The following is a 9995-nucleotide window of genomic DNA, read 5'->3' as shown; positions in this document are numbered from 1 at the left end:
GAGGTACTAGCTCCAAGTCGATTTTACAGTGAAAACTGCATGAACTTCAAACCGGCAATATGAAACATACTGAGAAATCAGAGTAAGTGTTTCTTATGCTACCCATTCCCTTTATGCTAGATGAACGAACCAGACTCCACATGCTCAATTCTGAGAGTTAAGTGTGTGTGAAAGCCGACAGTCACCTAGCTTGTTGGAAACAAACATATTCTTTTGAGTGGAAAACTACAATATATTCATATATATGGAGAGGTACTAGGTCCAAGTGTTTCACCGTGAAACCTGCAGCAAATTTACCTACACTAGGAAACATACTAAGAAACAAGAGTAATTATTTCTAGTGCAACCCATTCCCTTTATACTAGATGAACGATAGCCTGTCCACATGCTCTGTTTTGAGTTTAATGCTAGCGAATACCATCTATCACTTAGCTTGTAGGGAACACAGTGTCTTTTGAGTGCCGAACTAACTACATACATATATACGGGGAGGTACTAGCCCGAAGTCGATTTTACAATGAAAACTGAATGAACTTCAAACTGGCACTAGGAAGCAACTGAGAATCCAGATAAGTGGTTCAACTGCAGCCCATTCCCTTCATCCTAGATGAACTAACGCTTCACCCCATGCTCAGTTCTGAGAGCAGACTCTGTGAGAAAGCCATCTATCACTTAGCTTGTAGGGAACACACAGTTACTTTTGATTGGGGAAATACACTACATACATATAAATGAGGAGGTACTAGTTCCAAGTTGGTTCAAAAGTGCAAAATGCATGAAGTTCAGACCAGCACTAGTTAATATACTAAGAAACCAGAGTAAGTGTTTCTATTACTAACTATCCCCTTTATGCTATATGAATGAACGTCTCTACACATGCTCAATTCTGAGAGTTAAATGAGTGTGAGACCCGTTAGGAAGCTAACTTTTGGGAACACACAAATTCTTTTCAGTGGGAAACAACACTAAATATCTATATATGGGGAGGTACTAGTTCCAAATTGGTTTTACAGTTAAAACTGCATGAACTGCAAACTCGAATTAGGAAACATACTGAGAAAACAAAGTAAGTGTTTCTACTGCAAATCATTCCCTTTAAGCTAGTTGAAAGAATACCTCTCCACATACTCAGTTCTGAGTGTTGAATAAGTGTGAATGTAAACTATAACTTAGCTTGTAGGGAAAACATAGTTTCCTTTGAGTGGGGAAATACACTACATATATCTATATTGGAAGGTAATAGCTCCAAGTCGTTTTTACACTGAAAACTGCATGAATTTCAAACCGCCACTAGGAAACATACTGAGAAAACAGAGTAAATATTTCAAGTGCTACCTCTTCTCTTTATGCAAGATGAAAGAACGTATCTTAACATGCTCAATTCTGAGAGTAAGTGAGTGTGAAAGCCGTCAAACACCTAGCTTATTGGGGAAACACAATCTTTTTCATGGGGAAAATACATGACATGATTTTATATGGGGAGGTACTAGCCCCAACACGGTTTTACAGTGAAAACTGCATGAACTTCAAACCGGCATGAGGAAACAGACTGAGAAACCCGTGTAAGTGTTTCAATTGCAAAGAATTCCCTTTATCCTAATTGAACGAAAGCATCTACACATGCTCAGTTATGAGGGATGAATGTGTGCAAATGTAAAACATCACTTAGCTTGAAGGGAAAACATAGTTTCTAAAGAGTGAAGAACGACACTACATGTATACATATATATTGGCGTACTACCTCCAACTCGGGTTAACACTGAAAAATATATGAACTTTAAAAGGACACTAGGAAACATCCTGAGAAACCAGGGTAATTCGTTCTACTGCAAACCATTATCTTTTTGCTAAAAGAATGAACGTCTCTCTACATGCTCAATTCTGAGAATTAATTGTGTGTGAAAGCCGTCAATCATCAAGCAACTTGGGAACACTGAGATTCTATCCAGTGGGAAACTAATCTCTCTCTCTCTATATATAGGGAGATACAAGCTCCAACTCGTGTCTAAAGTGAAAAGTGTATGAACTTCAAAACGGCAATAGGAAACATACTGAGAAACCAGAGTAAATGTTTCAACTGCAACACATTCCCTTCATGTTAGATGAAAAAATTCACACCTCATGCTCAATTCTGAGAGTTAAGTGTGTGTGAAAGCCGTCAACCAACTAGCTTGTTTGGAACACACACTTTCTTTACACTGGAAAACTACACTATATAAATACATATGGGAAGGTAATATTTCCAACTCGGTTTTACAGTGAAAACTGCATGAAATTAAAACCGACACTAGGAAACATACTGAGAAACCAAGTTAGCGTTTCTACTGCAAGACATTCCCTTAAGGTTAGATGAACGAATATCTCTCCACATGTTAATTTTGAGATTTAGGTCAGTGTAAAAGTCATCAATTAGCTAGTTTTTTGGGAAAACAAAATTTTATTCAGCAGGAAACTACACTGTATATATATATATATACGGGATGGTACTAGCTCCAAATTGGTTTTAAAGTGAAAAATGCATCAATTTCAAACAGGAATTAGGAAACATATTCAGACCCCACAGTAAGTGTATTTACAGAAATCCATTCGGTTTAGTTTAGATGAACGAATCCCACCTCATATAGTCAGTTTCAAAAATTGAATGTGCGTGAAAGCCGAAAATCACAAATCTCCTCGGGATCAAATAGTTTGTTTACAGTGAGGAACACACTACATAAATATACATTGGCAGGTACAGTTTTCAACTAGGTTATACAGTGAAAACATCATGAAATTCAAACCAAAAATATTAAATATACTGTGACACCAGAGTATGAGTTTCTAGAGGTACCTATTCTTTTTATCCTATATGAACAAACGTAACTCCATTTGCTCAGTACTGAGAGTTCAGACTGTATGGAAGCCATCAATAAACTAGCTTGAAGGGAACACAGAGTTTAATTCACTGGGAAAACAATCTACATACATATATATGGGGGAAATAGCTCAACACTGTTTTACAGTGAAAATTGCATGAACTTCAAATTGACACAAAAAACATACTGAGAAACCAGAGTAAGTGAATACACTGCAACCCAGTCACTTTAGGTTAGATGAATGGACGTCTGCTCACATGCTGAACTGTGAGAAAAAAGTTTGTGTGAAATCCGTGAATCACAAAGCATGTTGTGAACACATAGTTTTTTCTACTGGAAAGAAACTATATAGATATGTATTGGGAGGTAATAGCTCGAACTCGATTTAACAGTGAAAACTGCATGAACGTCTAAGCAGTTTTGGAAACATAATCAGAAAAAAGAGTAAGTGTTAAAACTGACAAAAATTCACTTAATGCTAGATAGACGAATAACACTAACCATGATCAATTATTACAGAGAAGTGTGTGTGAAAAACAACAAAAACCAAGCATTGTGGGAAAAAAGATGCTTTTCATTTGGAAACTAGACTACAAACATATATAAGGGGAGGTAAAAGCTCCAACTCTGTTTAATATAGAAAATCGCAGGAATTTAAAATCGACACTAAGAAACAGAATGAGAAAGCAGGGTGAGGGTTCCACCAGAAACAAGTTTCAATTGTGCTACATGAACGAAAGTCAATCCAAATGTGTAGCTTTAAACTGAAAAGAAAGTTTGTGTTCCCAACAAGCAAGTTGAAGGACGGGTTTCACACATAATTAAATCTCAGAAATGAGCAAGTGGAGAGACGTTCGTTCATCCAGCAAAAACGGAACGGGTTACAGGAGTAACACTTACTCTGGATCCTCAGTCGGTTTCCTAGTACCGGTTTGAAGTTCTTGCAGTTTTGACTGTAAAACCGAGTAGGAGATTCTACCGCCCCATATATATGTATGGAGTGGAGTTTGCAACTGAAAAGAAACATTGTGTTCCCTTCAAGCTAGGTGAAGGACGGTTTCACACACACTTATCTCTCAGAACTGAGCATGTGGAGAGATGTTCGTTCATCCAGCACAAAGGGAACGGGTTGCAGGAAAAACACTTACTCTGGTTTCTCAGTCTGTTTCCTAGTGCCGGTTTGAAGTGCCTTCCATTTTCACTGTAAAACCGAGTTGGAGCTTCTACCTCACCATATATATGTATGGATGGGGTTTGCAACTGAAGATAAACTCTGTTTTCCCTTCAAGCTAGGTGAAGTACGGCTTTCACACACACTTATCTCTCAGAACTGAGCATGTGGAGAGACGTTCGTTCATCCAGCACAAAGGGAACGGGTTGCAGGAGAAACCCTTACTCTGTTTTCTCAGTCTGTTTCATAGTGCCGGTTTGAAGAGCCTTCCATTTTCACTGTAAAACCGAGTTGGAGCTTGTACCTCACCATATAAATATATGGAGTGGTGTTTGCAACTGAAAAGAAACTTTGTGTTCCCTTCAAGCTAGGTGAAGGACGGCTTTCACACACACTTATCTCTCAGAATTGAGCATATGGAGAGACGTTCATTCATCCAGCTCAAAGGGAACGTGTTGCAGGAGAAACACTTACTCGGGTTTCTCAGTCGGTTTCCTAATGCCGGTTTGAAGTGCCTGCCATTTTCACTGTAAAACCGAGTTGGAGCTTGTACCTCCCCATATATATGTATGGAGTGGAGTTTGCAACTGAAAAGAAACTCTGTGTTCCCTTCAAGCTAGGTGAAGAACGGCTTTCACACACACTTATCACTAAGAACTGAGCAAGTGGAGAGACGTTCGTTCATCCATCACAAAGGGATCGGGTTGCAGGAGAAACCCTTACTCTGGTTTCTCAGTCTGTTTCCTAGTGCCGGTTTGAAGTGCCTGCCGTTTTCACTGTAAAACCGAGTTGGAGCTTGTTCCTCCCCATATATATATATGGAGTGGAGTTTGCAACTGAAAAGGAATTTTGTGTTCCCTTCAAGCTAGGTGAAGGACTGCTTTCACACACACTTATCTCTCAGAACTGAGCATGTGGAGAGACGTTCGTTCATCCAGCACAATGGGAACGGTTTGCAAGAGAAACACTTACTCGGGTTTCTCAGTCGGTTTCCTAATGCCGGTTTGAAGTGCCTGCCATTTTCACTGTAAAACCGAGTTGGAGCTTGTACCTCCCCATATATATGTATGGAGTGGAGTTTGCAACTGAAAAGAAACTCTGTGTTCCCTTCAAGATAGGTGAAGGACGGCTTTCACACACACTTATCTCTCAGAACTGAGCATGTGGAGAGACGTTCTTTCATCCAGCACAAGGGGAAGGGGTTGCAGGAGAAACACTTACTCTGGTTTCTCAGTCTGTTTCCTAGTGCCGGTTTCAAGTGCCTGCCGTTTTCACTGTAAAAACCGAGTTGGAGTTTGTACCTCCCCATATATATGTATGGAATGGAGTTTGCAACTGAAAAGAAACTTTGTGTTCCCTTCAACCTAGGTGAAGAACGGCTTTCCCACACACATATCTCTCAGAACTGAGCATGTTGAGAGACTTTCGTTCATCCAGCACAAAGGGAACGGGTTGCAGGAGAAACCCTTACTCTGGTTTCTCAGTATGTTTCCTAGTGCCGGTTTGAAGTGCCTGCCGTTTTCACTGTAAAACCGAGTTGGAGCTTGTACCTCCCCATATATATGTATGGAGTGGAGTTTGCAACTGCATAGAAACTTTGTGTTCCCTTCACGCTAGGTGAAGGACGGCTTTCACACACACTTACCTCTCAGAACTGAGCATGTGGAGAGACGTTCGTTCATCCAGCACAAAGGGAACGGGTTGCAGGAGAAACACTTACTCTGGTTTCTCAGTCTGTTTCCTAGGGCCGGTTTGAACTGCCTGCCGTTTTCATTGTAAAACCGAGTTGGGGCTTGTAACTACCCATATATATGTATGGAGTGGGGTTTGGAACTGAAAAGAAACTTTTTGTTTCTTTCAAGCTTCGTGAAGGACGGCTTTCACACACACTTATCTCTCAGAACTGAGCATGTGGAGAGACGTTCGTTCATCCAGCACAAAGGGAACGGGTTGCAGGAGAAACCCTTACTCTGGTTTCTCAGTCTGTTTCCTAGTGCCGATTTGAAGTGCCTGCCGTTTTCACTGTAAAACCGAGTTGGAGCTTGTACCTCCCCATATATATATATGGAGTGGAGTTAGCTACTGAAAAGAACCTTTGTGTTCCCTTCAAGCTAGGTGAAGGACGGCTTTCACACACACTTATCTCTCAGAACTGAGCATGTGGAGAGACGTTCGTTCATCCAGCACAAAGCGAACGGGTTGCAGGAGGAACCCTTACCCTGGTTTCTCAGTCTGTTTCCTAGTGCCGGTTTGAAGTGCCTTTCATTTTCACTGTAAAACCGAGTTGGGGCTTGTACCTCCCCATATAAATGTATGGAGTGTATTTAGCAACTGAAAAGAAACTTTGTGTTCCCTTCAAGCTAGGTGAAGGACGGCATTCACACACACTTCTCTCTCAGAACTGAGCATGTGGAGAGACGTTCGTTCATCCAGCACAAAGCGAACGGGTTGCAGGAGGAACCCTTACCCTGGTTTCTCAGTCTGTTTCCTAGTGCCGGTTTGAAGTGCCTTTCATTTTCACTGTAAAACCGAGTTGGGGCTTGTACCTCCCCATATAAATGTATGGAGTGTATTTAGCAACTGAAAAGAAACTTTGTGTTCCCTTCAAGCTAGGTGAAGGACGGCATTCACACACACTTCTCTCTCAGAACTGAGCATGTGGAGAGACATTCGTTCATCCAGCACAAAGGGAACGGGTTGCAGGAGAAACCCTTACTCTGGTTTCTCAGTCTGTTTCCTAGTGCCGGTTTGAAGTGCCTGCCGTTTTCTCTGTAAAACCGATTTGGAGCTTGTACCTCCCCATATATATGTATGGAGGGGAGTTTGCAACTGAAAAGAAACTCTGTGTTCCCTTCAAGCTAGTTGAAGGACGGCTTTCACACACACTTCTCTCTCAGAACTGAGCATGTGGAGAGACGTTCATTCATCCAGCACAAAGGGAACGGGTTGCAGGAGAAACCCTTACTCTGGTTTCTCAGTCTGTTTTCAAGTGCCGGTTTGAAGTGCCTGCCGTTTTCACTCTAAAACCGAGTTGGAGCTTGTACCTCCCCATATATATGTATGGAGCGGATTTTGCAACTGAAAAGAAACTTTGTGTTCCCTTCAAGCTAGGTGAAGGACGGCTTTCACACACACTTCCCTCTCAGAACTGAGCATGTGGAGAGACGTTCGTTCATCCAGCACAAAGGGAACGGGTTGCAGGAGAAACCCTTACTCTGGTTTCTCAGTCTGTTTCCTAGTGCCGGTTTGAAGTGCCTGCCGTTTTCACTGTAAAACCGAGTTGGAGCTTGTCCCTCCCCATATATATGTATGGAGTGAAGTTTGCAACTGAAAAGAAACTCTGTGTTCCCTTCAAGCTAGGTGAAGGACGGCTTTCACACACACTTATCACTAAGAACTGAGCAAGTGGAGAGACGTTCGTTCATACAGCACAAATGGAACGGGTTGCAGGAGAAAGCCTTACTTTGGTTTCTCAGTCTGTTTCCTAGTGCCGGTTTAAAGTGCCTGCCGTTTTCAATGTAAAACCGAGTTGGAGCTTGTACTTCACCATATATATTTATGCAGTGGATTTTGCAACTGAAAAGAAACTCTGTGTTCCCTTCAAGCTATGTAAAGACGGCCTTCACACACACTTATCTCTCAGAACTGATCATGTGGAGAGACGTTCCTTCATCCAGCACAAAGGAAACTGGTTGCAGGAGAAACACTTTCTCTGGTTTCTCAATCTTTTTCCTAGTGCCGGTTTGAAGTGCCTGCCGTTTTCACTGTAAAACCGAGTTGGAGCTTGTACCTCCCCATATATATGTATGGAGTGGAGTTTGCAACTGAAAAGAAACTGTGTTCCCTTCAAGCTAGGTGAAGGACGGCATTCACACACACTTATCTCTCAGAACTGAGCATGTGGAGAGACGTTCGTTCATCCAGCACAAAGGGAACGGTTTGCAGGGGAAACACTTACTCTGGTTTCTCAGTCTGTTTCCTTGTGCCTGTTTGATGTGCCTGCCGTTTTCACTGTAAACCCGAGTTGGAGCTTTTACCTCCCCATATATATGTATGTAGTGGAATTTGCAACGGAAAGAAACTTTCTGTTCCCTTAAAGCTAGGTGAAGGACGGCTTTCACACACACTTATCTCTCAGAACTGAGCTTGTGGAGAGACGTTCTTTCATGCAGCACAAAGGGAACGGTTTGCAGGAGAAACCCTTACTGTGGTTTCTCAGTCTGTTTCGTAGTGCCAGTTTGAATTTCCTGTGATTTGCACTGTAAAACCGAGTTGGAGGTTGTTCCTCCCCATATATATGTATGGACCATATGCCGACACAAAAGAAGAGATTGTAGTAAAGATAAAGTGACTGAAATCAATGTCCGGAAAACCTAGCTAAGTTTCTTAAATGTCCCAACTTAACTAACCACAGGACTGCCGCATCAAGAATGGGGCAAATAGCACCTTGTGAATTTTTTTTTAATAAATAAATAATGATCCACTTCCTACCACCGGCAATTATGATATGACTGAGTATATGTTCTTACAACAAATAGTGTAGAAATCTTAATTTCTTCTTGATTCAAACCACTTCTTCTATAAAATTTGAATCTTTTTTCTTCAGACGGATTTGTGCCATTTGACCTAGTGATAAAATTTTCAACTGGCTTTTATTAAAAATATTCACCATAGTGAGAGTTTATTACATCAACTATTCCTTTATGGGAAACCCTTGTGCCTTGTCACTCTCTTTCATAATATTTCCTGTGGAAAATTCAATCCTTCATTCAGGAAATGTCTGAGCAATATTTCTCATGGAAATCCGTCCTAAACTGCAACCCAAGAAAATGAAATTGACACTGAGCAGCCCGTGAACCCGGCAGACACATGCAGTGCACTGTTGTGTTCCCGCCTCGAATTTCTTTAACCAGCAGGGAAATTTGTATCTCAAGAAATAGACATAAACAATTTTCAGGACCTGAGCACACAGTTTCCCTTTCATGGTTTGGTGGGCTTCCATTTAATTCTATGAGAAATGTTTAAAACAACAGAACAACAGCTGAGATAGGGTTTAAAATAACTTTTATTTCAGTGAAAATAAAGCCAACTGACTGTTATCATTTTTACTTTATTTGATCTCACTCTCTTACTTTACCTTCCCAACCTCCTCCACAAAATGATGGTGAACATCCCCTCCTGGGTCAGAAATCTAAGTAGAAATTACCAATCGCATTGAGGTGTGCTTTGTTGTTTTATTTTTCAAAACAACCAAGTTTCATTCATATGATTTAATAATTAAGATCAGAAACAAAGTCTACTCAATAAATGGTAGACAACACATGTCGTCATAGCTGCTCATCAGGTTTGGCCCCACGTTACACACTTTTACATGGACATGTGACATGTGCTGTCATGGGAAACGGTGAGTGGGGACAGGGCCTCTGCTCTCACAGGGCACACAGCCTGGTGGGGCAGGCGGTGTTCAATCATTGCCCTTTTCTCTTTAATATACTTACAAATTATGGGAAATGCTATTTAAAAAGAACAAAATGAGTCAATGAAAGTGAAAAATACAAGGACAGTATTTAGGCTGAGGGAAGACAGGGAATCTCTTTGAAGATCTGACACTCCACTGAGACCCAAAGGACAACTCTGGCACTGAAGGTGAAGGGCAGGGACACACTGATAAAGGGCTGAAATCCAGAATATACCAAAATTTCTTTACACTCAACAAGAAGGATGAATAACCTGATTAAAAAATGAGCAAAATGCCTGAACACACACCTCATCAAAGAAGAAATCTGGATGCCAAAGAAGCCTTTGGAAAGATGCTCCACAGCACCTGTCATCAAGGGGATGCAGACTGAAACAGCGAGATACCACTGCACACCTGTCAGAACTGCCAAAATGCAGAACACTGACAGCACCGAATGCTGGTGAGGATGTGGAGCACCAGAAATTATAATGCATTGTTGGTGGGAATGAAA

The sequence above is a fragment of the Vicugna pacos genome, unplaced genomic scaffold (genome assembly GCF_048564905.1).
Source record: "Vicugna pacos unplaced genomic scaffold, VicPac4 scaffold_21, whole genome shotgun sequence".
Classification (NCBI taxonomy): Eukaryota; Metazoa; Chordata; class Mammalia; order Artiodactyla; family Camelidae; genus Vicugna; species Vicugna pacos.
This window is presented reverse-complemented; position numbering follows the sequence as displayed.